The 5,769-nt window shown below is 43.1% G+C and overlaps 1 non-coding gene across 1 annotated transcript; it reads left to right on the top strand.

The window, feature by feature from the left end:
* Window positions 1-3,557: 3,557 nt before the first annotated feature.
* On the top strand, window positions 3,558-5,480 carry LOC126877747 (small subunit ribosomal RNA). The gene has a single exon (XR_007695293.1). It is a non-coding gene; the product is annotated as a small subunit ribosomal RNA (ribosomal RNA).
* The last annotated feature ends 289 nt before the right edge of the window (window positions 5,481-5,769 follow it).

Raw genomic sequence — 5,769 nt, 5'->3', positions numbered from 1 at the left:
CGATTTTTAAAAACGGACCTATGCGGCCGGTCGTTCGTACTTAGAAAATTTTCGGACCGAACACTCTTTTTCGATTAATTCGTTAAAAAGCGTTATAACGTACGAATATTTTTCAAGAAATCGTTATAACTCGATAAAATACGTCGGGATTAAGCGTTTATATCGTCGGCAGACGGATATAAAAACGTTTGGACCGACACGACCGGTCGTTGGAACATAGAAAAATTCCGAGCCGGTACGTTGGGACTTAGAAAAATTCCGAGGGCGAAAAAGTTTTTTCGAGTTTATTCGTTAAAAAGCGTTACAAGGTATGAATTTTTTTGCATAAATCGACGTAACTCGACGAAATACGTCGGGATTAATGGTTTATTTCCGTCCGAGAACGATTTTTAAAAACGGACCTATGCGGCCGGTCGTTCGTACTTAGAAAATTTTCGGACCGAACACTCTTTTTCGATTAATTCGTTAAAAAGCGTTATAACGTACGAATATTTTTCAAGAAATCGTTATAACTCGATAAAATACGTCGGGATTAAGCGTTTATATCGTCGGCAGACGGATATAAAAACGTTTGGACCGACACGACCGGTCGTTGGAACATAGAAAAATTCCGAGCCGGTACGTTGGGACTTAGAAAAATTCCGAGCGCGAAAAAGTTTTTTCGAGTTTATTCGTTAAAAAGCGTTACAAGGTATGAATTTTTTTGCATAAATCGACGTAACTCGACGAAATACGTCGGGATTAATGGTTTATTTCCGTCCGAGAACGATTTTTAAAAACGGACCTATGCGGCCGGTCGTTCGTACTTAGAAAATTTTCGGACCGAACACTCTTTTTCGATTAATTCGTTAAAAAGCGTTATAACGTACGAATATTTTTCAAGAAATCGTTATAACTCGATAAAATACGTCGGGATTAAGCGTTTATATCGTCGGCAGACGGATATAAAAACGTTTGGACCGACACGACCGGTCGTTGGAACATAGAAAAATTCCGAGCCGGTACGTTGGGACTTAGAAAAATTCCGAGCGCGAAAAAGTTTTTTCGAGTTTATTCGTTAAAAAGCGTTACAAGGTATGAATTTTTTTGCATAAATCGACGTAACTCGACGAAATACGTCGGGATTAATGGTTTATTTCCGTCCGAGAACGATTTTTAAAAACGGACCTATGCGGCCGGTCGTTCGTACTTAGAAAATTTTCGGACCGAACACTCTTTTTCGATTAATTCGTTAAAAAGCGTTATAACGTACGAATATTTTTCAAGAAATCGTTATAACTCGATAAAATACGTCGGGATTAAGCGTTTATATCGTCGGCAGACGGATATAAAAACGTTTGGACCGACACGACCGGTCGTTGGAACATAGAAAAATTCCGAGCCGGTACGTTGGGACTTAGAAAAATTCCGAGCGCGAAAAAGTTTTTTCGAGTTTATTCGTTAAAAAGCGTTACAAGGTATGAATTTTTTTGCATAAATCGACGTAACTCGACGAAATACGTCGGGATTAATGGTTTATTTCCGTCCGAGAACGATTTTTAAAAACGGACCTATGCGGCCGGTCGTTCGTACTTAGAAAATTTTCGGACCGAACACTCTTTTTCGATTAATTCGTTAAAAAGCGTTATAACGTACGAATATTTTTCAAGAAATCGTTATAACTCGATAAAATACGTCGGGATTAAGCGTTTATATCGTCGGCAGACGGATATAAAAACGTTTGGACCGACACGACCGGTCGTTGGAACATAGAAAAATTCCGAGCCGGTACGTTGGGACTTAGAAAAATTCCGAGGGCGAAAAAGTTTTTTCGAGTTTATTCGTTAAAAAGCGTTACAAGGTATGAATTTTTTTGCATAAATCGACGTAACTCGACGAAATACGTCGGGATTAATGGTTTATTTCCGTCCGAGAACGATTTTTAAAAACGGACCTATGCGGCCGGTCGTTCGTACTTAGAAAATTTTCGGACCGAACACTCTTTTTCGATTAATTCGTTAAAAAGCGTTATAACGTACGAATATTTTTCAAGAAATCGTTATAACTCGATAAAATACGTCGGGATTAAGCGTTTATATCGTCGGCAGACGGATATAAAAACGTTTGGACCGACACGACCGGTCGTTGGAACATAGAAAAATTCCGAGCCGGTACGTTGGGACTTAGAAAAATTCCGAGGGCGAAAAAGTTTTTTCGAGTTTATTCGTTTAAAAGCGTTACAAGGTATGAATTTTTTTACGGGAATCGTTCTATCTCTATTAAATACGTCGGGATTAAACATTTTTATCGATTTTTTCAAAAAATTAGCGTTCGTCGAACTGACACGACTGGGATATTTTTCTAATTTTTTCGTTAATTAACGTTACAAGGTATATATTTTTTTGCATATTTCTACTTATTTTAACGTATTGTAATTGATTATAAACTTATTTTTTGTCCGTATTCGATAAAAGAGTATGTTTACTGATGCAATTTTTCGGTGAAAAAAAAAATTAATTTTTTGGTAAAAATGCATTTCTATTATGTTAATAAAACGTCTGGTAATGTATTTCGATGGTTGGATATTGGCTTTGTATAGTAGTGATCGAGCGTTCGCGAGACTAAGTTCCAGCGTCCCTTCCGAACGGTACGTTGCTACGGAGGTTTTGCACCGTAAGCGCGCGGCCGCTAGCCCGGCCGGCGCCGGCCTTCCGGCTGGCGCTTTCGTATCTATAAGAGAGACGTCGAGCCGGACGGTTCGGTCGGAACAGCGTTGAGCGCGTGGCTATTCTACGGCCTCGGTTGAGAATTCAGTCACCGCTCCTCGAGTCTTAGTGTATTTTACGCTATTTCTCGACTGTTCCTCCGTTCTCGTTCTGGTTTTTTCTCTACACTGCTGCGCCGCGGGTCGCTGTCCTGGACGTAATGACCAAATATCGTGGCAAGGTTCCCCTGAGTCGGGAAGCTGGTGACCTGTGTGTACGTATTCTAACAAAAATTGTTAGATGCGTGTGTGCTTGTACTAACTGAGCATCGATTCATTCAAAAGAGTATAACCGTCTGCTTTCTATAAAAACTTCTGCTTTCGCAGAAGTATCCGATGAGGCGGTAGGAGCGTACTATCTTTGCGTAGTATGTCTTCTGCCGAAAATGTTCTACCGATTGAAAGAATATTCTTACGGTATGTCCAGCGCGACGCACTGGGATACGCGCTTGTTCGTTCAGCGTGAGGTGCGTATACGTGCTTTACCGCTAAGATATTCTAATAAGTCTTTTTACACGAAGACAGCATTATGGAAATGTTCCTTTAGAAGTACGATTCTAAACATTTTATATAAGACTATGAGAGAGAGAGAGAGAGAGAAGAGAGGAGGTGGAGTTGAGAATTACAAAGTGGCTGCGAGCGGCGTTCGAAGATTATTACTGAACTATGGGTGTATCTCGAACGTCGCTAGGAGATATATTTTATAGATATATCTATCTTAAGAACGAAAAGTCTCGTCGTACGGTGCTTACGTCCCACCTACGACACGAAGAGAACTTAAACGAAATTTATAAGAATTGTTATACGAATAAGATCCCTGGTTGATCCTGCCAGTAGTCATATGCTTGTCTCAAAGATTAAGCCATGCATGTCTCAGTACATGCCGCATTAAGGTGAAACCGCGAATGGCTCATTAAATCAGTTATGGTTTCTTAGATCATACCTACATTTACTTGGATAACTGTGGTAATTCTAGAGCTAATACATGCAAACAGATTCCGACCAGAGATGGTAGGAATGCTTTTATTAGATCAAAACCAATCGGTGGCGGATGGCTCGTCTGTCCGTCCATCGTTTGTTTTGGTGACTCTGAATAACTTTGTGCTGATCGCATGGTCATCTAGCACCGGCGACGCATCTTTCAAATGTCTGCCTTATCAACTGTCGATGGTAGGTTCTGCGCCTACCATGGTTGTAACGGGTAACGGGGAATCAGGGTTCGATTCCGGAGAGGGAGCCTGAGAAACAGCTACCACATCCAAGGAAGGCAGCAGGCGCGCAAATTACCCACTCCCGGCACGGGGAGGTAGTGACGAAAAATAACGATACGGGACTCATCCGAGGCCCCGTAATCGGAATGAGTACACTTTAAATCCTTTAACGAGGACCAATTGGAGGGCAAGTCTGGTGCCAGCAGCCGCGGTAATTCCAGCTCCAATAGCGTATATTAAAGTTGTTGCGGTTAAAAAGCTCGTAGTTGAATCTGTGTGTCACAGTGTCGGTTCACCGCTCGCGGTGTTTAACTGGCATTATGTGGTACGTCCTATCGGTGGGCTTAGCTCCTCGCGGGCGGTCCAACTAATATCCCATCGCGGTGCTCTTCACTGAGTGTCGAGGTGGGCCGATACGTTTACTTTGAACAAATTAGAGTGCTTAAAGCAGGCTACCTTCGCCTGAATACTGTGTGCATGGAATAATGGAATAGGACCTCGGTTCTATTTTGTTGGTTTTCGGAGCCCCGAGGTAATGATTAATAGGGACAGATGGGGGCATTCGTATTGCGACGTTAGAGGTGAAATTCTTGGATCGTCGCAAGACGGACAGAAGCGAAAGCATTTGCCAAAAATGTTTTCATTAATCAAGAACGAAAGTTAGAGGTTCGAAGGCGATCAGATACCGCCCTAGTTCTAACCATAAACGATGCCAGCCAGCGATCCGCCGAAGTTCCTCCGATGACTCGGCGGGCAGCTTCCGGGAAACCAAAGCTTTTGGGTTCCGGGGGAAGTATGGTTGCAAAGCTGAAACTTAAAGGAATTGACGGAAGGGCACCACCAGGAGTGGAGCCTGCGGCTTAATTTGACTCAACACGGGAAACCTCACCAGGCCCGGACACCGGAAGGATTGACAGATTGATAGCTCTTTCTTGATTCGGTGGGTGGTGGTGCATGGCCGTTCTTAGTTGGTGGAGCGATTTGTCTGGTTAATTCCGATAACGAACGAGACTCTAGCCTGCTAAATAGACGTAACTTATGGTATCTCGAAGGCCCCCGGCTTCGGTCGGTGGGTTTTTACTACCAACGTACAAACAAATCTTCTTAGAGGAACAGGCGGCTTCTAGCCGCACGAGATTGAGCAATAACAGGTCTGTGATGCCCTTAGATGTTCTGGGCCGCACGCGCGCTACACTGAAGGAATCAGCGTGTTTTCCCTGGCCGAAAGGCCCGGGTAACCCGCTGAACCTCCTTCGTGCTAGGGATTGGGGCTTGCAATTATTCCCCATGAACGAGGAATTCCCAGTAAGCGCGAGTCATAAGCTCGCGTTGATTACGTCCCTGCCCTTTGTACACACCGCCCGTCGCTACTACCGATTGAATGATTTAGTGAGGTCTTCGGACTGGTGCGCGGCCAATGTGATAAGCATTGCCGATGTTACCGGGAAGATGACCAAACTTGATCATTTAGAGGAAGTAAAAGTCGTAACAAGGTTTCCGTAGGTGAACCTGCGGAAGGATCATTAACGATACGATACCAAAAGAATTTGACTTGAACACATATAAAAACTATGAAATATATATCACAATGGTCGGTAAGGAGCCGTACTCCTCCTGTATCGACGAAAGTATATACGACGTATTAACAAGCTATATACTTTAACAAACGAAAACGCCAGGGAGCTTGGCAACCTCCGTTGGCACGAATAGAAATATTCTTAAGGAGGAGACGACCCTCCAGCTACGGAATTATACGAAGAGAAGGTGGCACTCTCTCTCGATCATCGGGATGAAGAGATATATATATACAAGTAT

This window comes from Bombus huntii, unplaced genomic scaffold (genome assembly GCF_024542735.1).
Source record: "Bombus huntii isolate Logan2020A unplaced genomic scaffold, iyBomHunt1.1 ctg00000233.1, whole genome shotgun sequence".
NCBI lineage: Eukaryota > Metazoa > Arthropoda > Insecta > Hymenoptera > Apidae > Bombus > Bombus huntii.
This window is presented reverse-complemented; position numbering and strand designations above follow the sequence as displayed.